Source organism: Sciurus carolinensis, chromosome 7, assembly GCF_902686445.1.
Source record: "Sciurus carolinensis chromosome 7, mSciCar1.2, whole genome shotgun sequence".
Classification (NCBI taxonomy): domain Eukaryota; kingdom Metazoa; phylum Chordata; class Mammalia; order Rodentia; family Sciuridae; genus Sciurus; species Sciurus carolinensis.
This window is the reverse complement of record NC_062219.1, coordinates 46,194,359-46,220,251: the sequence shown is the minus strand read 5'-3', so window position 1 is coordinate 46,220,251 and position 25,893 is coordinate 46,194,359. Positions and strand designations below refer to the sequence as shown.

General features: G+C 36.3%; 1 protein-coding gene across 2 annotated transcripts in view; it reads left to right on the top strand.

Annotated features, from left to right (window-relative positions):
- Positions 1-25,893, top strand: part of Slc35f1 (solute carrier family 35 member F1) — a 527,643-nt gene that overhangs the window by 98,702 nt on the left and 403,048 nt on the right. The gene's annotated exons all lie outside the window — the stretch shown is intronic.

Sequence of the window (25,893 nt, the reverse complement as noted above, 5' to 3'; positions counted from 1 at the left end):
AAGGAAAGGTGTTATGGTTTGGATATGAAGTGACCTGCAGTAAGCTCATGTAATAGACAATGCAGAAATATTCAGAGGTGAAAAGATTAGATGGGAGCTATATTCTAATCAGTGGAGTATTTCCATTTGATGGATTAATAATTTTAATGGAATCCTGGATGGTATGCAGGTGGAGAGTGGTAGGAGGAAGCAGGTCTCTGGGACTCTGCCCTTGGGGATTATATCTTATCTCCCTGGCTTATTGCTCTCTCTCTCTCTCTCTGATTCCTGGCTGCCAACTTTCCTTCTGCCCATGATGTTCTACCCCACTGCGGCCCACAGCAACAGAGCCACTAACTATGGACCCAATATCTGAAATTGTAAGCCCAAAATAAACTCTTCCTCCTACTAAGTTGTTCTCATCAGGTATTTTGGTACTGGATAAAAAGCTGACTAACACAAAAGGATTGGGAAAAGGAATTTTTTTATGTCTCAATATCATCAAAATTGACATCCTATCATGTGTGACATTGGTGACTAAGATGGAAAGGAAGAAGCAGCAGAAGGCAAAAGAAAAGGAGGGTGTTATGGGTCAGATGTGGCACCCCCAAAAACTCACGTGCGAGACAATACAAGAACGTTTGGAGGAGAAATGGTTGGTTTATCTCCTTAACCTAACCAGTGAATTAATCCCCTGATAGGGATTAACTGAGTGGTAACTGAAATGGTAGGGTGTGACTAGAGGAGGTGGGAATTGGGGCATGGCTTTGGAGTATATATTTGTATCTTGCCAGTGGAATGAGCTGTTTCCTCTGCCTCACTCTTCCACCATGATGTTCTCCCTCACGTTGAACCACGAGGATGGAGCCTGCTGTCTGTGGACTGAGACCTCTGAAACTGAGCTCTCAAACTTTTCCTCCCCTAAAATTGTTCTGGTTGGGTCTTTTGTCATAGCAGTGAAAAAGTTGACTCAGAGGAAAAAGACAGGAAAGTGTGTAGTTATTTGTTCATTTAACTTTACTTGCGATGTCTTTTGACCTTTTAAATAACCTAGCAATTGTTTTGTTCTTCCTCCTGAATTTGGAGCTATCTCATGAGACAGTTCCTAGGCACAACAAATGGGAGAAAGAAAACAAAATTAAATAAAAGGAAAAGACCCTCTGGATATGTGTGACTCTGAGAGTTTCATGGTGATAGCTGCAGGAAGGATCAGCAAATTGCTACCCTACCCCTCATTTCTGGAGTTCCTTCCTATCAGGAAAACTTGAGCTGAGCTACCTTGCTTTGAGTTGTGATGGTTGGTGTGTGGCCCCAGTGTTATTGCAGGACACTGCTACTTGTGATTTTATTCATACTTGCTAACTTGTTAAATGGCTCCTGGCAAATCACTTAATCTCCCTGAGTTGAGAATATCTTCTCGTTGTTTTCTGTAATTCAGTGAGAATTGTGAGATGTAAGAAGAGCTCTGAATTCAGAGCTATGTGCCATTTTATTGGTGTCATTGCTGAACATCATCATTCATTAGTAACATGTTCAACCATCAAAATGGAAATGAGGGCTACTGTTACAAACTGTTAAGCACTCTGCTTAGATACAAACTCTTTTACATTATCCACAGCAGTGCCTGCAAGTTTTGTAAGCAACATCTTTTGCCACTACTAGCCTTCTCGTGGTGGTTACTTGGAATTTGGATAGATGTGCTTCCCCCTCCCCCTTTTGAGCAATTTGTTCATTATTACAGCAGTAATCATGAAAATAGGTCAGGGCCCTCTTGGAGTTGAGTTCTTAGACTCCCACCCCCCAGAGAACAGCACTTAAATATTAATAGCATCACTGGGAAAACACGGCAGCTATTTCCCTATTTTCTGTAGCTCAATGAAGAGTTGTTCAGTATGGACCCCAGTGCACCCGCTTCATGAATGGACGTGATTGTAAGGAAACCATCTCCTACTAAGGCAAGACGTGACACTGGGAACAAAGGCTGATTTTTAGCCTGATGTGATGAGCTCACTCCAGTGCCCATGTGGGGACTTTGAAGCTTATCCAGGTGCCAGCTTTCTGTATATATGACATTCTTGGGGAAGTTTTGGAGACTGGGCTTTGGGCCTTTAAACATTGATCTGCAGTGTGTGAATTACAAGGTCAGATGGGGTGAGATGTCATAATTTATGTTTAGCCTAAATCTCTCCCAGAGGAGACATATTTCTTTTACTCTGAGTAAAGGGAAACTACAATATTTTCAATTCAGTCAAATCGATAAGAACTTTAAAAAAGTATATTTATATAATTATTTTCTGGGTGATTATGTCTGTAATAAGAAAGCACATTTCACCTTTTTAGTACCTATTTGCATCTTTTGTGAAGTGATGCTAAAGCTGAGAAGAAATACAACCAGGAAACCAGGCTAGCATAGCCATTGAAATAGGAAATCCTCATGGAATCAAGTTTTGATTTATGAGATGTCTTAAAACCACTTGGAGTGCTGTTTTTTCTCATTGAATTGGCTGATTCGATGGTTTTATTGTCCTCCAGTCATAGCATATTATGTTGACTCTGTGGAAAAATCCATCTAACTCTTTGTGGATCATAGTGAAATTGAATGGCATTAGTTTACTTTTTCACTTACATAGAGAATTTCCAGTGACATTATATATATTGGGTGCACAAATAATTAGGCACCTACTATATGCCTCACATTCAGCAATTCAGAATATGAGTAGTGATTTGCAGTATAGACTGAGGACAACATTACAGGAAAATTCAAGTCTAGGTACGGGAAAAAGAAGAGTTTGAGTTAGACTTGGGTCTTTTTGAGTACTAGGGATTGAACAGAGAGGCACTTCATGACTTGGCTACATCCCCAAGCTTCCCTACCCCATTTTAAAATTTTGAGATAGGGTCTCCCTGAGTTGCCCAGACTGGGGGCCGTGGATGTAGCTCAGTGGTAAAGCATTTGCCTAGCATGTGCAAGACACTGAGTTTAATCCCCAGCACCTCAACAAAACAAAACCTCCATAACCTAAGTTGCCTAGGCTATCATCAAACTTGTGATCTGCCTGCCTCAGCCTCCTGAGAACTGGGATTACATTCATGCGCCACTGTACCTGGCTAGACTTGGGTTTGAATCAATGTTTATTAACTAAGTTGTCTTAGGTAAGTTCCTTGACCTAAGTTCATTTTCCTCACTTGTGAAACGGGGATAATAAAATGTACCTTGAAGGCACTGGATCAAAATAACAAGATGTCAAATATAAAACACCTAGCAAGTGTGGTCCAGGGGCACATGTCTCTAATCCCAGCAACTCAGGAGACTGAGGCAGGAGGATTGTAGTTTGAGGCAAGCCTCAGCAATTTAGCAAGGACCTACGCAGTTTAGCAAGACCCTGTATCATAATTAAAAAATAAAAAATAGGACTGGGGATGTAGCTCAGTGGTAGAGCACAGCTGGGTTCAATCCCCAGTACCAAACAACAATACCAGCACCATCCAGCTGAAGTGAGCCACTCAGTTCCTGTGACCCACCACTCTGAAGATGCCAAAGGTATGCAGTGTGAGGGGCTCTCAGGATACAGAAAAGGTTGTCCTCGTCATGGTTGAAGTAGTTCAAGAGAAATTCTTCCTGAAAATTAAGTTGACCTCTTAATGGCCTATGAGAAATGGTGGATCTTCATTGGACAAGGGTGCTAGGATGCATTAAACACAGGAACAAATGGTAAACACAAAAACCATATGCTGGGGACAAATTGTGGTGTTCAGATTTTCAAATGCAGACACTTACCACTTCTTAGGTATTCCCCTTAAAACTAAGTTGTAATCAGGCATTTTCTTGGGGTGGAGGTGGTCATGACAGGAGGCAACTTTAGACTGGTGGGCTGTGGAGACTCTGGGAGCAGTCATAGGTGAACAGCTGAAAGAGCACTGTGTCTCCTCCTTAAGGAGAATCAGACACCATATCTGAAGGAAGCTGAGGCGATATGGATACGTGTCACAGAGCAACTGGGCAGAGTCACAGACTAAATAGAAGTGGACCATGAGCAAGGTAGAAGGCTGGCCAGGTGTATGACGATTAGGTAGATCAAGCCAGCTTAAGGAGCCAATGGCCAGGTGGACACCTGCCTAGGAAGCCTGCTCTGAAATGGAGGCCTCTGTGTCCTGCTCAATCCCCAGGTTTTTGTTCTCTTCTCTCCTCCACTTTCCTTCTCCCTACTTCTTTTCACCCATTCTAAAAATAACTATTCTCGAGTCATTTTCCTAAATTCAAGTGTTTTCTTCGTATCTTATCTCAACGTTTGAGGACTGACCTACATGAAAAGTCTTGGTTTTCTAACAAGAAATACGACATGCCTCTAAATTATTTTAAGACACTTTCCCACCTCCATGCCCCGCCCCATACTTCTCTACTGGACAAAACTTGTTAAGGAAAAGGGTTCTACTAGTATATTCCTATATTTGGCAATTCTTCAGAATTAGCCGATGCTTTTCATGTGAACAGCTAAGAAACCCAGTTATTTGCTAAATAAATCTGTATATTACCATTTTGGAAGAGAATTAACAAAATTTCTTCAGATGATTTTAAAAAAGAAAAGCACCTATCAGGTATAAATGGTCACACCAGCTTTTCGAGGGAGATTGATTTTGAAAACATGCTTCTTTTACCCCGTTTTCCTGCTCCACAAGTTCTGCTTCTCATGAATGTAGCCTTCTCCTGGCTGTTGTCCATCCACATCTTGGTTTTGGAATCAGTTCGCTGTATTTTGTGGGTGTCCTTCTCTAACCGGAACTTAGTTTCTCTGATGGAATGTTTTTAAGTCAGCCTCGGGGCATCAGGCTGTACCCAAAGTGGGTGTCTAGCCCCTTGTCTTGAGTGGTGTAACAGGCAACTCAATTCGAATATTTGTATGTGTGTGTATTTCAGCCTTTAAAAAAGGCTAAGAAAGTAGAATTCTATAAGCACTGAATACATTTTACAGTATTATTTTGTCCAACCTAGTTCATCAGCAAGGGTGGAAAGGAAAGGAGCACAATTTGCATTCTATTCAAGTTGAAGAGAATTCATTTCTTAAATCAATATTTTAAGGCTGAACTGCAAATATTCTTTGTTCGAGAACTTCTATTTTTATAGAATGACTCTGATTCCAAGCTATTGTGTGAAAATGATGCTATGGAATCAGGGCCTGTACCATATCTGGTAGTTAATATTTGCTTAATGCTTGAATTAATCAGCAGCAGATTCCTTGCTGGTGTCCTGGGTTCTTTTCATTCAAGAATTTCTTTTAAGACTCATGGCAGTACTTTTGAGGTTAAAAGTCATGACTTTTAATGATTATTTTCAAAAGAAGAAACTCCAAGTCATCTTTTCTCTTCAGCTTAACTCCCTCTATTTTTATCCTCCCCCTAAACCCCAATTCCTCCTGTGGTAAAACTGTAGGGTTGCTTTCCTTTAACATGTATGTGGCTTAACATAGCCAAGTTGCAGCCTATATGGGCTGACCAGAAGAATAGTGTCTGCAGAATATCATCTTTCCCTCCCTGAAATATTTCTGGAAAAGAGAGTTGATCTAAGAACCAATCTATGAAGGAAAAGAGGCCCAATATTTTGAATTAACTCTAGAACCCATGTAAACCTATAGAGTTCTGAATGTCTCCCCAAAGTGGGCACAGATTGCATCTACTGTCTACATGAGGACTGATTCGTAGGACCCTCCCTGAGCCTGGAGACAAAATGCAAGCCGAGTGTGATCTGGGGTGTGGGAATGTTACTGACTCCATGGGTTCTTGTGTTGTCAAAAGAATCAGACAAAGGTACACTGACACAGGATTAAGGCTTTTTATTCTCATGCTGAAAATAAGGGAGGTAGCACGTGGGGGTTAAGAATTCCAGGCTGACTTAAACAAAGGAAAGAGGTACATAGCTTTTATGGCATCTACTGGGTAGGCAGGACCCCAAGTCTCTTGATGTCCATCACATGTAGAGGTGGAGTTGGGGCTGTGTTCACCCTTTTCTTCATCATGCCTCTTTGTGTGATGCAAGTCTTGTTACTAAGTGCATGATTTTTACTGTTACTATAGGTAACTATGTCACTTGCTTAGGGGGTGCTTCAGTTCATGTAAGTTAGAAATAAAACACAGCTGAGAGAGAGTGTCAGTAAGAATTATTGATAGCATTAACTCATTTTGCAAAGTAGCTGCCCCTTAGAGTAGCAAGGAAAGGTAGTTACCCAATAGGCACATCTAATAAATCCGTAGGCTATATTGCAATTTCTTCTTGTGCCTGCACCATTTTGAACATGGTAAAAAATGTGCCTAAAATTATGTTAGGTTCCTGCTTCTGGGTCTTTTAACATGTAAATGAATTTAAATAAGGGCCTCTATTACTTCTGGGCAAGCAGTTGTGGTCAGATCAGCCTGCAAGATGAGATCCTCTCCTGTTTTTGTCTTGAATAATGGATGTAGTTGGGAAGGTCTGTTTGCCATTTATCTTGAGCATAGAGCATACAGTCCTTTTCTTTGAGTAATCACCAATTTCAGTTTAAACCTATACTCCTGCTTCAACTGTAGGTTACTTTAGTTCCTAGTATGCATGTGTTTATCCCTTGCTGCCTGGAATTTGCCCCCTATCTGGAAAAGTTGCTAATCAAGTTTTGGAACAGGACAGAGCACTGCCCTACCTTGGTGGCTTTGGTGCTTTGGTTTTAATGACTCTTTTTTTTTTTTTTTTTTTAATGGTACTAGGGAGTGAATGCAGGGGCGCTTTACCACTGAGCCACATCCCCAGACCCCTTTTTAAAAATTTTAATATTTTATTTAGAGACAGGGTCTTGGTGAGTTGCTTAGGGACTCACTAAGTAGCTCAGGCTGGCTTTGAACTCATGATTCTCCTGCCTCAGCCTCGCAAGGTGCTGAGATTACAGGCATGCATTACAGTGCCCAGCTTGCTTTGGTTTCTTGGTATCTCTGCTGACTACATCGTTTCTGAAGGCTGAGTTTACCTCTCAGCCTCCCATCTTCAGGTCTAAGTCAGCCTTAAGACTAGTCCATTGTTTTAACCCCCAATTTTCTGGTATGTCTGTTAACCCCATAAAAGTGGGGGCTAACTTAGCATCTCAGGAATAAGGGGCAAGCAAATCCATACTAGATTAGGTGACCTTGTATTGGTATAAAATTTCCCAAACAAGGAACACTGTGCTCCTTTGTCCTTTTTGTCACTTTGCAGAGTCCCAGGCAAGCCAAGATTGGAATGTGGCTTCTCATTAGGAACCCCTGAGCAATGCTTAGTATTGGCTGGGTTGTCAACTAATAAAGTTCCCTGGAATTCACAGCGGGATCATCTGCTCTTGGCCACCTTCTTCAGTTTCTGCCAACTATGATATTTAGTGGGTAGCAAAAGCTCAACTTCAAGTAGAGAGCGCTCTTCTAAATAATAGCAACTTGGCAACTGCATGAGCTCGTACTAATTATGTTTCTGTCATTCATCTGTGGTAGATCTTTTGTAGCTCTTGTATAAAATAGCTCCAGGGTATTATTTCTGCATACTTATGTAAGCTCTACTCATTAAATAAAGTGCTCCCAGTTAAGTTCCCTTTTAATTTTGTTTTCTAAGATCATCATAATAAGAGAGGGACCAGTGAGCCCTTTTTGTACAATAGTTAATGGCAAGTTGATACAAGATCAAATTTTTAAAAATGCATAAAGAAGTTAATGGGACTTATCATTATTTTATACTTCACTTTTAAAGTCCTCCAGCATTAGTCCAAAGTGGCACAGTAATAGTTCGTATGTTGCCTCATAAGTAGTCATTATCAGAATCTGGCTTATTTAAGTGGAAGAAGTATTAGATTTGCAATCAAAGGAAAAAAACTTTTTCTCTAGAACTTAATGACTGAGTAAGTCCTTCATTTTCTCTGAACATCTCTCTTATCATTTGAAAAATGGCTGTAATAATTCCTACCTCAGTTATTTGGAAGTTAAATGATTCCTTTACATAAATCCAAGGAACTTTATATATTGGCAAATTATAACTCTTTTTCATTGTTATTGTTATGAATGCCAAATTGTTTCAGATAGGGATGTTTTAAACATACCTTTCTATGTCAGTTAAGAGTTTAGATTTAAGGTCTAGATGTAAGACTTTATAGGAACCTTCCAATATTTAATGATAATGAGAAATATTATGTAGGAAAATCTCATCCCCAAATTTTCATGCTGTACTGCTGACCCTATGGAGCTAGCTGATATTGTGTGGCTAATGGGACCAGCAGCTATGTTTTCCAGATTTGTATTATTGGACAGCACTGTACGCATCCTGGATTGACTGGTTTTTATAGACCCTTTCTCAACTTGAGAGCTTTGAGGACATTCCCAGTGTCTTGACAGAGAATTGCAATTTGTTTTGTGACAGTAGTATTTGATGGGATTGTCACATAGACATAGACTTAGAAACATTTAAAAGTATTTCAGCACTTGAAGTAGAATAGGTCAATTCAAATAAGATTGATGGAGTTGGTATCTCCATATATCTTTTACCCAGAAAAACAATAGTTTTAAATTTTTGCATGTATAAATTTATAGCATAGTTTCCATAATGTTAACCTAAGTTTTGCTACTTATCAGCACTGGATTTGAGTAAGGTTTAGATACTAGAATAAATAGATTGAAATAAAGTATATTTGTATTGTTTGAACTTCTTAATATGTCTTTTTATCCATAGAAACATTACATACACATATATTTTATCAAAGTAAATAGTTTGACTTGATATTTTCAGAACCAAAGAATGTCTGTGTGTAGTCATCTGAATGTATCTTTTCCATTATCGTGACTAAAGAATAACAAGATATCAAGATAGAAATGGGTAGTTGTAGCAAGTTACATGATTTTTTCTGTATAGATGTGTTTTGTTGGCATCATCAGAAAATAATGAGGACCCACTATGTGAGGAAATAGTCTTATGGACATATTAAGGATTTTAAAGGGAAGAAAGAAACTTTTAAAATTTTCACACTGTTTTAGTTTTTAGGCACAACCTTTATATGCATATTTCTAGTAGTTCCATAGTCCCTATGTCACTGTATGTAATGTATAGAATAGTATATCATCCTAAGCAACCCAAACCTCATCATTTTCACTTCACTTCTGATTGAACCCTCTGGGCAATGCTAGTGGGAAAAATGTAGGTCTATTTTTATGTAGAAGTATGTCTTTGGTGATATTATACGATTAAGTTGCTATTTGTCTTCAGAAAAAGTCATTTTAACAAAATGTTCACCCTATTTGTGTTATACCATCTATCACATTGGAACTAATTCAACATTTTTTCCCCCTGGTGAGGATTGTTTTGAAGGGTGATAGACAAATGCCACAGTATTGAAACAATATCAGAGGCTGGTCCCTGGTACATTTGAAGATTCAATGAAAACAGACAGTTCTTCCTCTTTGTGACTATAAATGGGCCTTTATAGTATCTTCATTTCTATTTCCTTTCTCAGACATTATTAGAGCATATTATGCCCTACTTATTATTTAAAATTAAAACTGAACAACTTCATCCTATAGGTTGCACAAACTGTGGTATCCACATAGAACCAACTAGTTTGCATGTTTGACTGCTAATTATGTGCCAAATGTTGTAACGCTACCTGAGCAAAATATGGGATTGTCCCTGCCCTCAAAAAGTGTACAGGTGATTGGAAGGTAAAGGAAAATGATCACAGAAGAAATAGTCGGAATGCAAGTGTTTGACCAGGGTCAAGCCCAGGAAGAAAGGGCTTGATTTGGATTAAGTTTTGGAAGAATAACTGAATCTTTGAATGCTACAACTGATAAGTTCAATCCCTTTAGAATACGTATGCAGAAACTGGTCATTCATGGCCAAACATCTGCCTGGGGAAGAATGAGGATTAGCATCATGTCTGTAATTTAGGATCCAGGAAGTTGAAGGTGGGACTTGAGTTGGTTTTGGTTTTGGGTACCGGAGATTGGACTTGGGGGCACTTGACCACTGAGCCACATCCCCAGCCTTTGTATTTTATTTAGAGACAGGGTCTCACTGAGTTGCTTAGTGCCATGCTTTTCTTGAGTCTGGCTATGAACTCGTGATCCTCATGCCTCAACCTCCTGAGCTGCTGGGGTTTACGGGTATGTGCTACGGTGCCTCGCTTTGAGTTGGTTTAAGATGGATGGATTAGTAGAGAGCAAAACTCAGATGAAGGAGGGTTTGTGGTTATAAGGGCAGGAGGATACATTTGAGACTTTCTGTGTAACTGAGGAAATTGAACTGTTGTGGTAAAGAGGGTATATACAAAAGAATATTGGGACATAAGTTTAGATACTTGGAAAGGAATCATGAAGGAAGGCCTGGCAAATGAAATAGAATGTATTAACTTGATGAAGCAGGAAATTATAGACATTTTTGGTAAGGAGAAATAAAAGGAAGTTTGTTAAGATTAATCTGGTGCTATATCTAAAATGTTTGGAGGGCATATAAAGAGGGCCTAGAACTAAGACCGCAGCCAAGGGCTTGCTGTTGTAATTAAGCCAGGGACCTAGACTTGGAGAAGGGGATAGTATTGGGATTGAGGTGAAAGAACAAGTCAGAGATATTTTGAAATAGTGATCAGATTTTAGAGGAATTCTAAAATATGAATACTAAAGTGTCAAAGATAATTCATATTGTCCTGGTCTGGGGCAGATGGAACACTGAAATGAGAGAACCATTTTGGGAGTTGGTAGACAAGTAAAACCTTTCATCTAGTACTTTGGTTATGCATGGAGGAATTTCTCCAGGAACCAGTACAGAGCATCCCAAATGATGTCAGTAACCTGCATGCCCTGTGTCCTGCATTGGGAAAAAAGGGATTGTATCACAGATCTGTCTTTGGACCTGAAAAAGTGTTATCACATTGAACAGCTACAGGATAGCAGAGCTCATGACTTGTGGTGTTATGATGGAGCATGAAGGTCTCTGTGATTATACTGTGCTTACTAAGGATGGGTCGTCTCTGGGATAACTTCATACGGAGATCATGCTTCCATGTATGCCATGGAAATCTGCATACACAGTTATCTATTGTGGCTCAACAAACCTTCCCAAAGCATAATGGCTTAAAACAACAATGCTCTTATTTGTACATGATTTTTGTGTCAGTGATTTGAGCTCAGATTAGCTGAGCAGTTCTTCTGTTGGTCCTACCTGGATCACTCATCTGGCTGCAGTCATTTGGTGCCTTATCTATGGTACATAATCTAAGATTGTCTCCCAGATCTAGACTTTGGTACTGACTGTCATCTGGACCTTTCTTTTCAGGTAAGTGAGAGAGACACAGAGAGACAGAGGCGGACAAGGACTGAGACAGAGAGAAAGAGAAAGACCCAGGGAGCAGTAAGCAAAGAAGCAGAGACAGACAGAAGGAGGAAAAGAGAATTTTTGCCTGATCTCTGTAGTCCTGAACTTAGAACTGCCCTCACCTAGTGTCACACTGCCATATCTTGCTGGTCAGAGCAGTGAACAAATGTGAGCAGACACATGTAACTATAAGATGGTAGTGCTTAGAAATTCTATGCAGAGAAGGGGGTCAAGGTTGACTAGCAAGATTCTGGTTTGGACAAGTGGGGAAGAAGTTATTACATTCATTAACACCAGGAAACTGGTAAAATAGCTATTGTTGGGAAAGGAGATGATGGAAAACTGGAACCGGGAGTTTATGTGTTAGAGAATGGGAATCATGAAAGTAGGTGACTCAATCCTGCAGGTTTGAGCAAATTTTTTCCAGTCATTTTCAGTCATCCTTATATAGACATAGAGTGCAATGAATATATGCTAACATTTAGTAGATGCTCATTGATCTTTGCTCAATGTAGGAATGAAAAGTTTAGGTGGAGATTTCTGAAGGTCAAAATGATATCTTAAGAGACAGTGAACAGGACTGGCTACATAATTTGCTGGGAACAATTCAAAATAACACTTCTGAGCCCCTTGTTTTGAAAGAGTTCAAGATGGTGACAACAAAACTCGAAGTCAGGCTCAGAGCCCTTCTGAGTGTGTGGTCCTGGGCAACTGTGTCCATCTTATGCCCATAAAGCTGACTTAGCAATGCAGAAATCATTTGAAGACTCAGCAGAATACAATCACTGAGCGAAATTTTGGATATTTTTCTTGGAACATCTTTTTCCTTCTTTTGCCTCCTTTGTCATACATATAAATAACTAAGGTAATAAAAATGATGGATGCTGTAGAAGTCACAGGCATGGAAGGGGTTTGGTGGCATGATATATTGAAGGGCTGACCCTCACTATTCATCTGTGCCTATTTAAATGGAAAAGCTGATGTCTCTGGCCTCAAATCCTATATCATGGTGTCTGCTCCATGACAGCCATGGGGAGTTCCCAGGCAATATTAATATTAAGGTTATCATCTTAAACGCACTATTCCTAAAATCATCTATTTTCTTACAAACATGAAGCTTTCTTCATATTTTCCTTTTCATTTGAATCTGACTTCTTTGTGTTGTGGAAAAGGAAGCTGCTCTTAAACCTATTGAAGACTTATTGCCAGAGTAAAAAAAAAAAAAAAAAACAGGAAACAAATTTTGAAATCATTTAGGTCTATTGGTCTACTGGTCCCATGGAGTCGTATTTCTGCAGCACAGTTTCTATTGCAGAGATGAAAACTCCCATCCCTGTTTCCATTAATTGCAAAAAGTTTACCCATGGGAGTCTGTGGGGTTCACTGGGGAATCAACCTCAATGGTACTTACTATACTCAGACTTTAGAGTTTATAACTGGAACAAATTGAGAGAGAAGTGATTATGAATTATCATTATGATTATAAATATATTAAAATATATATATTTATGATACATAAATAGATGATATATAATGTTTATATAAAATATATAAACAAAATTTATTCTAAAAAGCTCATATTTATATATAAAATATATAAAACTTATGCAAAGAAGCTCATTGAGATCAAAGGAAAACATAATTTTAACAATGAAAGATAACTAATATCTCAGAGCGTCAAATTTCTTCTAATTTATTTTGGAAGGAATGTTGTGAGAATTAAGAACGTAAAAGACTTTTTTCCCCAAAATAATAAAATACAGCATCTCTTATTGGAAGGGGGGGAAGGATAAGAGAAAAGGTCATCATTTCAGCTCATCAGTTGTATTTTGTTTTAGGTGAAGCTGAGTAGAGAAAGTCATACATTTTTTTTTTTCAATGGCTTTCAGTGATTTCTTGTGAACATAAGGCAAGGAAATTGCATGCAATAGTGAAGCAGTTATTTAAAACTGTACACTAAAACTGATAATCTTAGAACAAATCTTGAAAATACTAAGTTTACTTATAATTAGAAACTTTATCCTAACTCTTACCCTGGACTAATCTATGTCCAGGAATATGTTACCTTATACAGGGAGTCTCATGATAAACATAAATCTTTATTGCTTAGAAAAATTTTGTACTTAAGTATAATGTTGTTATATTTAAAATTTGTGTATTTTTAAATAAAAATTTTTAGATAGTTTTGTATAAAAATTACAAAGATAGGGTTAGGGGTATTACTCAATGTTAGAATGCTTACCTAGCATGCTCAAGGCCCTGGGTTAGATTCCCAGTGCAGGCAGGCAGACACACACACACACACACACACACACACACACGCATGCACACGTACACATGCACAGAAATTACAGTGATAGCACCAAATTTATACTTCCCACCCAGGGAACCTATTGTTAACAGCCTACCTGAGTATGTTATAATTAATGAACCAATAATAACATTATTATTAAACTCCACACCTTATTCATATTTTCTTGGTTTCCCTGATGCCCTTTTCTATTCCAGAGTCCTGTGTAAGATAGCACATTACATCTAGCTGTCATAGTTTCCTAGGCTCCTTTTGGTTGTGACTTACTTGTTTTTGATGATCTTGACACTTTTGAGAAGCATTAATCAGGTATTTTGTAGACAGTCTCTTAATGAGATTTGTGTAATTGTTTTCCTCAGGATTAGACTGGGTTTGTGTTTAGGGGAGTAAAAATACCCTTCTTGTCCCATTTTACCAAGGGGATATTCTGTCAACATGTGTAATCATCCCTGCTCTTATAACCTTATTGCCTGTTTGAGGTAGTGTTTTTTAGGTTTCTTGAAACTCATTCCCTGTTATTTCTATTCTGTACTCTTTGGAAGGAAGTCACTATGCAGAGTCTACAACTGAGTAGGGAGTGATGCTCTACCCTTGAGGGTGGTGCATATATAAAAATTATTTGGAATTCCTCTACATGAGAGATACTCCTGTTCTCCCCCTTGATTCAGTCATATATTTGTGTCAGTATGGACTTGTGAATATATTTTTTAAAAGATTTTTTTTTGGTTATATACCCATACTACTTCATTTATTCTGTTGTTCAAAGTGTTTCAGCTTTGGTCTTTGAGAACTCTTTCTGTTGAATTGGTCTATATTTAACCTGATAGCTTTGGGACAAATATGATATAACTTCTAAAAGACACCAGTCTACAGCTTATACTTTAGCGTACACCTTCAAACAAAATGCAGCAAAATTTTCAAATGGACCAATTTTGTGTGATTGTACCAAATATAGTCTAAATTGATTATTTAGAAACATTGAACATGTGTTCATTGGGCACCTGTGACTTCAGGGCACACTCTTGGGTGCTATGGTAGGTTTGAGGAAGACTCAGCATCTCCAGTCCCTTTCAGCCTACAGGTCAGTAGGCTAAGGCATTATCCATATGCCTGTAGTACAGAAAGGAGGAATCAGGAGATGCCAGTAAAGGGCTGTGGAAGTTCAGGAAAGGCCTGAGTCTTGGGGATGTTTGAAAGGATCCTAAACCTTTTGGCATATGAATTAGCCCTAGAGGACAGAAAGGACTGAAATACAGTGAGTTGCGGAAGATGGCATGATCCGTAACAGAACAGTAGACAGGAGCAGGGGTAGAAATGAAGGCCACTATGGAGACAGGCGAGTGGGTAAGTGTGAGGGGAACTACTGGTTTCTTTGGGTGTGGATTTCTAGATAGTGTATTTAGTTTAAGTGGGTAGCTATACTTTTAAGATCAAGCTAAATTTTAGCTTGTGATGTTTAATGGGGAAAAGTCATTCTGACTTCAGAGTGTGTCAATAAGAATACTGGCAATCACTCTCCTTTTTATTTTTTTAAAACTCTTATTTTGAAAACTTTCTCCTGGATTTACCTTTTGGTGGCATTTTTCCACATTTACTATACGTCCCTCACCAAACATACATACATCTTTTTTTCTTGCAAAATGAGTAAGTTGCAGATATTGTGACCCTTTATTCCTAAATACTCTTAAATTTACCTTGTAAGAATTATATTTTATTCACCCCAAGGAATTACTAAATGCAAGAAATTTAACATTAATACTATCTACAATAAAGTTCACATTCACATTTTAATCAATTATCCCAATCCAGGGTGGCATTTAGTGACCACAGAAATGTAGTCTTTTTAAATCAGGAGACAATGTGAGATTTGAAGAATAAGGACCAGTTGTTACTTGGAATAGAATATTCTTCAATTTCAATTTTTCTGATCCAAGCATACTTTTTAAATATATGCCTAAAAGCACATGACTGTTGCAAAATTCATAATAGATATATACCAGAAGAAAGCTACACATTAAGTTTGGGGACTGATCAGTTCAAGTGAATCCTCACGTTGGTGTCAGTTTTGCTTACAAGGACTTGCTGTTTTCACATGTTATTTGTTTTTCTAATTGTTTCAGGAAATCTTCAAATAAAATCACATGTAACTTTCTTGACTAACTTTTCAAGTCATTTCTAAAGCCTTTCTCCTAAACTCTTGCTTTCTCTTTCCTAATTGTTAAAGTAAGTTTACTTTTCTCAAATCACATTTGTTGAAGTATATATACAGTAAAATTCACCATTTTTAGGTGGTAACTTCAATGAGTTTTGGCAAATACACTCAGTTGTGTAAGTAGTGTATTGTTATCATTCCAGTAAGCTTTCTGGTCCATGTTGTAGTTAATGCCCTTGGCAATCACTGATCTGATTTGTGACTTTGCCTTTTCCTGAGTGTCATACAAATACAGTATGGCATATAGCCTTTTGTATCTGGCTGTTGCTACTTCTTTCTTCTTCCTTCTTGTCCTTCTCCTCAGAAATTCATCCTTATTGATGCATACATCATTAATTCATTCTTTTTTTTTTTTTCACTGAAATTTCTCCTTTTCTAACAACGATTTTTCAACATTCACTATTTGATAGACATTTAAATTTTTCTGGCTTTTAGCAATACTTTTTAGAATTTCAGCCCTCTTTTTTTTCTGGTACTATTTAATATGGAGCAAAGTTATTTAAAAATTAAGTGTTTTAAATTCCAAGACTTCATACGCAAACACAAAATCCAAAATATGTCTGAATTTTTTATTGTCTTATATGAATTGGCCTGCTCCATTTTGTAAATGTGCATAATAGAGAGTTGACTGTGCTACAAACACTGGGAGACAAACTTCTTAAGAGAAAAGTTTGTTTCTCCTGTCCCCTATAGTCTTTTCTCTTCTTCCTCACTGTAATCAACAACAGTGAGACTTTCTCTGTAATATATTTATGGATTTTCATCCTCAGCCTTTTTCAAAAGACCCTCTCTGGAGGGGGTCTAGCAAGATCAGGAAAATAAGTATGGAGGGATAATGGGGGCTATATGAAAAACTAGAGAAATCAAATAGTTAAAAGAGAGGAGTAAGCAGGTAAGTGGAGAAGTAAAGTTTAGACTTGCAATCTGACTTGAACATACAGGACAAATTAGGGAGTTGAGTGACTGCTTCAGAGCTACCATACAGAGGCTAGGGTAGGTGGTGTTGATCCATGTAGTCCACAGTTGGAAGAAAGAAAGACTAAGGGATGGAGAGGGGCATATGGAACAAAAGAACCATTGAGAGAATGTGAAACAGGTGAAATAACACTGAATGATGAGGATGGGAGGAAGTAGAGGAAGATGATCAGATATTAAAAAGAATTCCAACATTTCAAGTTGTGGACAGAAAAATGGAATGACCGGTAGCAGACACAAAAGAGTTTCTGCTGAAATTCAGTTGAAGATAATGAAGACAGTAGTACTTAAAACAAGTACTTTTCAAAACAAGTTCTTTTTCAAAAGATGACAATTAGTCCTAAATTATTCTTTGGAAATATAATTTTGGGCTTGAGTTAGTCCTGGAACTCATTATAGAAGTGAAAATTAATATGGGACTAATATCTCCAAGGACAGGAAAATGAAAGAATAAAAGGATGTATCTTTTGATGGTTCATCTAGTTAAAAATAAAAAGGCAGACAAGAAACAATTGAAGGAAACCAAGATTGTCCAGAAAAGAGCAGAGGGAACAGAAGGGTAGCATATATACAAATGGAGAAGCTTGTGCTCCTCTAGATGTACAGGACAGAAATCAGATAGTGTAAGGATCCCAAGAAGACACTTTGTTTAGAAGAAATGTCCTTGGTGACCTTAAACAGTGAAGGAGGACAGTTGCATGAGAAGGGAAACAAGGAGACAATCTCTGTCAGTTTTCCAATTTGTATGTTCTGACAGCAGTTAGTAAGTGCTAAAAGATTAAAAATTCTTTTACAAAACTGTAACAAACACTTTACTGAAATAGTTTTAAATATTTTTGTTCTGTTTTCCTTCCAGTATTCAACAGCCTTCCCCATGCCAGTGTGAATTACCTAGCTCTAAAAAGGAAAACCATAATATCAGCTTTTCCTACTTTCTGGGCTTTGCATCCTTCTTCCTCTTTTTTACTCATAGAATGTCTTGGAAGTGACATTCCAGTAAGAAGACGGAGTGAAAGCACTTAAGTCAAAGTTTATCCTGCACATTAAATGTGATGTGATAAGTATTATGGACACTTAATAGAGGTACTTAAAGGAGAGAAAAGAGATAAATGTGTTGACAAGTGAATTAAAAGGATGGTTAGGGAATGATGACATTAAAACTTGAAGGAGGCAAGGAAGCAAGCCATGCTTTCCTTTGGAGAATCACCTTCTAGGTGCAGAGTTGCTGAGGTGACTGCCTCCCTTATTTGCAGGATAAAGGCAGTAGACTGCAGGGGACAGTAGGAGTGTTCATAGAGTTGTGTCTTTGACAGTTTGCAATTTCTGGCACTGGGCCATTGACTTGAGATAGAGTAGAGAGGGTTTCTGGTTTTGCGATTCTAATATTAGTAGGTCAGCATCTTTTATAGCTACTTCTCATTTCTTTGGCTAATGACCCATTGCCAGAGAAGGAGCCTTAGACAGAGTGGTTTCTGCTCTGACCCATTCTGGAAAAGTAAAGAATGATTTTGTGGGGCTTTGAAGAAACACGAAAAAGACAAATAAAACATGCCATAAAATTGACTAAAGACCTCTGAAAATGGAGAAAATTCTTGAGGCACATTCAGGAATCTGAGAAGAGCATATGAAGAATATAATGGTCTTTGGGAGTGGAGAGACTGGGGGTAGATGAGGAAAACAGCCAACCCTTGTATTTATAGGTATCACACCAAATGTCAAACATGAATTTGGGACAGGCCTTTCAAATTCTTAGAATTCTCTCAACTATAATTTATAAAATGAGTGATCCCTGGTGATTTTATCTGTTCTCCACATGAAGCTTCCTCCGTATCTTTAAGAAATAGTCTCTTACTTTTAATAGCAGAGTCAATCCACATCCCTGTCTCACTACAGAAAAATAAATGTATTTTAAGTAGCAATAATTGTTTTAATATGCAAAGTATTCAAGTCTATAGAAATTACTTAATAAATAAACTTATTTTTTAGAGCAGTTTTATGTTCACAACAGCACCATGCAGCAAATTCAGAGTTTTTATACGTGTTCAGCCTCCCTATCAACGTTCCACACCTAAATGGTAGGTTTGTTATAATCAATGTGGAATTTTATTTTTTAATGATTTTAAGTTTTTAAGATGGAGTGAGAAGTGAAAATTATCTGTTTGAGTCAGGTATAATTTACAATGTACCTGTTCACTCCTAGTGTTTATTTTTTAAGCCTGGTTTCTTTATTCCTTCCATTCAAAGCTTAGTAGTAATTTTTAAGTAAATATTTACCTTAAACTGTAAGTTATTTCTACGTGAAATATTAACTTTGAGGCCAGGTATGAGGTCTGCAGTAATTTCAGCTCGTAGGTGACTGATTTTAGCAAAGCATTCACACAGCTCTGAGGAGACAGGAATTCCAGATTCCCACCTGTTTACTTGGGCCTGCTGGAGGTTCTGGTAGAGTAAAGGATTATTCTAGCAACTGCTGGGTCTGAGGCTGCTACAGATGGATGCATGATGAATGCATCCTCTAAAATCCTAGTATAAATATTAAAAATGTTTGGTTGGAGTTCTTATTCAGATAGCAATTTATAAGGATGTGTATATGTATGTGTAAAATATTTCACAATGTATTAAAATGGATACTTAGTTTAGCCCAACAAACCGAGACATACAATCCTGCTTTGGTTATTCATCTTTGTGATCGATCTGAGAAAAAAGCATTTTCTTTTTCTAGATTTTTTTAATTCTAATTTTTTTTAGTTATTAGAACTTTACAATTATACATAGGAGAAAAAACTTTATTAATACCGTAAGGTCTAATTTTTTGAATCATTCTTTTTTCTTTTTCTTTTTTAAAAAATCATTCTTTTTGTTAAATTTTGTAGTACTGGAAATTGAACCCAGGGCCTCATGCATGCCAAGCATATGGCCTACCACTGAGCCAAGTCCCTGAGCCTCTTTGATATTTTTTAACAGAAAAAAATAAATAGAATGTAAGAAAGTGTGAGAGCAGGTTCCATGTATAACTATATAAGAACACCAAAGCAAAGCAGAGATTGCTCAAGTTTTTATTAATTTAACCAATCATTTAGAAAATTTGATATCTATATATCAGAGTGTTTGCTTGGGACTAGACACATGAAGGTAAGTCACAATGTCTACAATGAAGTGTATACAGAGGCCTCAGCTTAAGAGTCTCTGCCATAACCCTTTCCTCCTCCCACCCCCCTCTCTCTGTTATATCTAATTAAATGGTACATGTATATCTTCACCTCTTTGGGGGTAGATGGTAGATGTAATAATAAGAATCTAACCTTAAACAGCTTATATACAATGTAGGTTATTTCCTTTCCAGCCTGATTTAACTATTACAAGTGATTCCAGTGTCGTGAAAATGATTGCCAGAGAAGTTGTTGGTATTATTTTAGAATACTTGGTATTGTTCAGTTTACTTCTTTTCCTTAGGCTGTAATTTGTCACCATATTCTCCTATAACATAGAAGAGTTATTGGCTTTTAAAGTTTTGCTTTTAGAGTCTGCTCAGTTTCTTGTTCTGGATTCCTTTGATCTATATTTTAAGTAGTTAAAAAATATCCTCTCCCTTCCATTAAATTTTTGAATTTTGAAATTGTTCTTCTATGTCTTTTCTCACCTTTTTCAAACTTGTCCGCTTCTTTTGGGAACTGAGGCTTAACAGGTGATATGCCCCTAGTCTTCTATCTTTTCTTTTCTGTACCATCTTCTCTGCAAGTCCCAGTCATTCTGGTTAGTTTGGCCCCTATGTTTCCGTATAAACATGATTATTTCACTGAGCATTCATACATAGATGTTCCCTCTAGCAAGTCTTCCCTCCACCAAGTTTTGTAGTTCCTGAAATAACTGATTCTAAGAACTGTATCCAGAAGAAGATCCTCATTTGCATGTTGTTTAGAGACATTTTTTAACCAATATTAATACTGCCCTTGACTTCTTTTTACTAGTCTTTCTTATACTCTCTGGATTTAGAAACCATATAGTTGTCACTGGCTAAGTAAATGTCAGCTAATGCTTTTCAACACATTAAAATGCATATCCTTTTGGATGTGGGAATTTTTTTTACATTAACTTTAAAATAGGAAGTTATTTTTGGATGCATTAATAAAACCTCTTAGGCATTATCTTCCATTAGTGTTCAACTGTTACTTTTTATTTTAAATGAGATTTAAGAAGAAGCTTCAATTTGAGAGGATTAACAATTCTAAAACATTGTGAATTGAGGAAGGTAAAAGACCATAATAGCTTATATTTACTTCTATATACATTGACTTTAATATTTTCACATTTTGTGTTGAAGTGTATTATTATCTTTATGTTAAAATGCTGGGAAATCTCATGTCCAGAGAAGCATGGTGTCTACTACAGAGTACAGGGTGAACCACAGCAGGAAGAAGATGAGCCAGGCATGTTAGACTTACGTGATCATTGTTACACACATGGACCTGGTAAAATTGTGCTGAAGTGACTAACATATTCATTGAAGAAACATTTAGATCTCTTCTGTGAACCTGAAGGCTCTTCAAAGTCTAAGTTGCTGATCCTCATCATCATATTACAGATATAATGGTATAGTGATTGATAAACAACTGAAACTCCCTTCATACTTAATGAATGAATGAATCTATCAAGAAGGGTCAGAAGCTGAATGGAAGAAAGAGAATAGGAAGGCTGGAGGGTGTCTTAATTTCTGCCCTACTCCTCCTGTTAGTAGAAAAGTAAAATGACTTATTGTCATAAACTTGTAACTCTAACAAGGATAACAGTTTTTATGCAAAGGCCAGATAGTAAATACTATTAAATTCATAAATTTTTGGCTTTGTGGGTCATATCACTGCTATATTCATTCATTCCTTTCTTCCTTCCTCTCTTCCTTTTCTTTCCCAAGCAATTTAAAAATGGAAACCTGTTCTTAGCCTGTAGGCAGTATAAAAAACAGACCTGGACCGGATTTGGCCTTTGGGCTATAGTTTGCTATAGAATAAAATCATTAGAAAAGCATACATGGAATTCATGTTGTGTTTTACTCTATGCTTTATTATGACCAGGACCTTTAAGGTTCTTCCTGTAACTAACATCATTTGTGTATAGTTCAAGGCTTTGTGTCAGGGGTGCATAGTATGTAGCTCCGCTTTTATCATTTTTATGACTTTATGATTTATAATGTTCTTACTCAGATTTTGATGTTGGATTATACTGGTCATGTAAAAACTAGTTGAATAGTGTTTCCTACTCATCAGTTGTCTGATAATTTTCATATGATACTGGTTTTGGTCCTTGAATGTTTATTAGAATTTACTGGTAAAATCACCTAGGCTTGGAGTTGCTTCGGGGGGACATTTTTTGATAAAGAACTAAATTTCTTTTATAGATAAATGGATCTTCACTTTCAGTTTCTTCTTGTGTCAATTTTACTGACTTATTTCTTAAAGAATTTGTCCCGTTCATCTAAGTTGTCAAATTGTTTGGCATAGAATTGTTCTTAGTTTTTTCTTTTAATCTTAATTGTAAGATCTGTATTGATAAATCTTTTCTGATATTGCTTTCTGTTCTCCTTTTTCTTAATGTCACTGGAGTTTTGTCCATTTTGCTCATTTTCAAAGAACCAATTTTTGACTTGGTTACTTTTCTCCATCGTTTCCCATCACATTTGTTTCTAATATTTTGTTATTTCCAACCTTCTGGGTACTTTGAGTTTACTTTTGTTTCTATATCCTTGAGGTAGGACCTCAAGATTGATTTATAGTGAATTTTTATTTTAATTTAACAAAAACACATAAATTTCCCGAAAATCACTTCAGATTCATCCCACAAGTTTTGATATGCTGTAGTTTCAGTTAAAACAATTTTCTGATTTCTCTTGTGATTTTTATCCATATATTTAAAAAGTGGTTTAACTTCCAGATATTTGAGGATATCCTAAATATCTTTTTTATTAATTTATTTGTTCTAATTAGTTGTACATGAAAGTAGACTGTATTTATGCATTTTGATAAATCATACTTAAATGGAGTATAATTTCACATTTTTCTGATTTACATATTGTAGGATCACATTGGTCATCCAGTCATGTATGTACATGAGGTAATAATGTCTGTTTCACTCTACTATCCTTCCTACCCTGCATCCCCTCCCTTTACCCCCCTCTACCTAGATATCTTAATGTTATTGATTTCTAATTAAATTCAGTTGTGGTCAGAGGATATATTTTATATGATTTTTGAACCATTTAAGTTTTTTAAGACTTGTTTAAAATCCCAGTCTGTATTCTCTCTTGGCAAATGTGTATGCACATTTGAAAAAGGGAATACTCTGCAGTTGTAAGATGCAGGATTCTATAAATGTTTATTAGATCAAGTTGATTGATAGTGTCATTCAAACTTTCAGGTCTATGCTGATTTATATGTTTTTAAAAATAGTTCTCTCAGTCACCAAGAGAGGGGGTGATAAGATCTCTAACTATGATTTTGGAATGGTCTGGTTCTCATGTTAATATTAATTTTTGTTTTATGTATTTTGAAGGTTTATTATCAAGCATATATGCATTTATAATTATTTTGTTTCCTGATGAATTGTCTATCATTATGAAACATCCTTTTTATGTGTGGTAATGCATTTTGTCTTGAAGTTAATTTATCTACTTTTATATGGCAACTCTGGCCTTTGTATGGTTAATGTTTGTATGTTACACTTTTATGTTCATTTTCTATGAAACTTTCTTTGCATTTGAAGTATGTATCTTTTAGAAAGTGTATAATTTGGTTCAGTTTTTTAAATCACTCTTTTGATCTCCACCTTTTATTTATTTATTTAGCATTTAACAAAACCCCGTAGTATTTTTGGATATGAACTTATACTTTTATCATTTCTTTCCTGTTTATTCTCTCTGCTCTTTGAACTTTCTCTTCTCCTTTCCTGCCTTTTTTTATTATTATTATTTAAGTACATTTTGGTATTGAATTTCAAATTATTGATTTTTGGCTATGTCAATTTGGATTTTTTCTGTCCACTTTGAGTTAATAGTTTATCACTTCAGGTTAAATATAGATATCTTGCATATAGGTTTCATTACCATGCCCTGATATCTTTTTACATTATGATTGTCATATGTATTGCATCTATAAACATTGAAAAACTACTAGAAAATGTTTTGATTTTGCTTAAAGAAGTTATATTTAGAGAATTAAATGAGAAAGTTATAGCATTTTGTATATTCCTATTTCTTATGCTTTTTCTTTGATACTATTTGTTTGTTAGGAACAACTTTTTTCAGCATTTCTCGTAAAGCAGGAACCCAGGCAAAAAATTTTAAAATTTTTCTTTATCTGAAACCCTTTTGGCAAAAATTATATTGGATCTAGATTGGATTGGGGAGTTTTGTATATTAATGATATTAAATCTTCCAATAAAAATTCAATAAACATCCATTTATTTAGTCTTAAATTTTTTCAGTAGTGCTTTATACTTTTCAGTGTGTATGTCTTTTCTTTTGTTAAATTTATTCCTTAATATATAATTACTTTTGATACTATTAAAATGGATTATTTTGATTAGTCGTTGTTACTGTCTTAAAGTTTATTTTTTAAATATATGGATGTTTTATCTTGCAAACTTGCCGAACTCATTTATTGGCTATAATAGATTTTTAAAAGACTCCTTAGGGTTTTCTAGGAGATAGCTTTATTTTTTCTATTACAGAATGATATATTTTCTGGATAGAGAGGTTTGGTTGCACAGCTTTTTTCTTTTAATACTCTGAAAATAATGCTGTATTGTTTTTGATCTACATGGTTTCTGATGAGAATTCTGTAACTATTGGAATATTTTCTCTCCTATATGTAATGTGTCACTTTTTTGTAGCTCATTTCAAGATTTTTTTTTTCCTTTTATGTTTTGGCAACTTTGTTATGATATATCTATGCATGGTTTCCTTTAAATTTATTCTGTTTGGGTTTCATGAGTCTTAAGTTTCATGAGTCTTAAGTTCATCTATGTACTTTTATCTAATTTGAGATGTGCTCAGCCATTATTCCTTCAACTATTCTTTTCTGCCTCACTAGTCTTCTCTTTTTCTCCAGTTAACAATATTTCAGATTTTTTTTTTTTTCTTTTTGTATTTTTGTCTCAAGGATCTCTCAGACTGGTTTATTCTTTTTAATTCTATGTTCTTTCTTTTCTTCATATTGAATAATTTCTGTTGCTATCTTTTAAATTTCTCTGCCTTTTCCTCTATTATTAAGTTTATTCAATCATTTTTTAAAATTTCAGATATTACATTTTTTTCAGTTAAAAATATCCAGTTTGGTCTCTCTCTCTCTCTCTCTCTCTCTCTCTCTCTCTCTCTCTCTCTCTCTCTTTCTCTCTCTGTCTCGTACCTTATATTTCTCTGCTGAAATTTTCATTCATTTTAGGTTTGTTTCTTCTTGTAGCAGAATTATTGTAGCTGCTTTAACATCTTTGATAATGTTAACTAACATCTGAGTCATCTCAGGATTGGCTTTTGTTGTCTTTTCGTTTCAAACTGGCTTACATATTCCTACTTTTTTGTCAAGTAGTTGACTATACCCTGTACCTAATGTCATAGACTTGGAATTCTATTACAGTCTTCTGAAGAATGTTTGGTTTTAGTGGATGAATACCTGTTTGGGTTTCAATAGACAATTAACCTGATGAATTCCATCTCGTTTCTGTTAGCAGTGGCTCAAATCTCAGTTCAGTTCTCTAAGCCTTTGCTATACTGCATGGGTTTATCCTACACATGTACATGTTTTTGAGTTAGGCTGAGATTTTTGTGCTCTTACATAGTATGAGGGATTTTCTCTTCCTGTCTTTCACCCTTTGGGATTTCTCTTCCATTGTCTGACTTCAGGGTCTCCTTTCATTGCCCCTCAAGCTAGACAGATGGCAGTTTCTCTCGTTTTAGCTATCTGTATTACAGATCTGCTCTGACTACGACCCATCCTCAGGGTGATGACATTAAGAAACAACCAGGAAACAAATTCCTATGCTGAGTATCTCTCCAAGTTCTGTGTGTCTTCCCTAGTCTTTCTACCT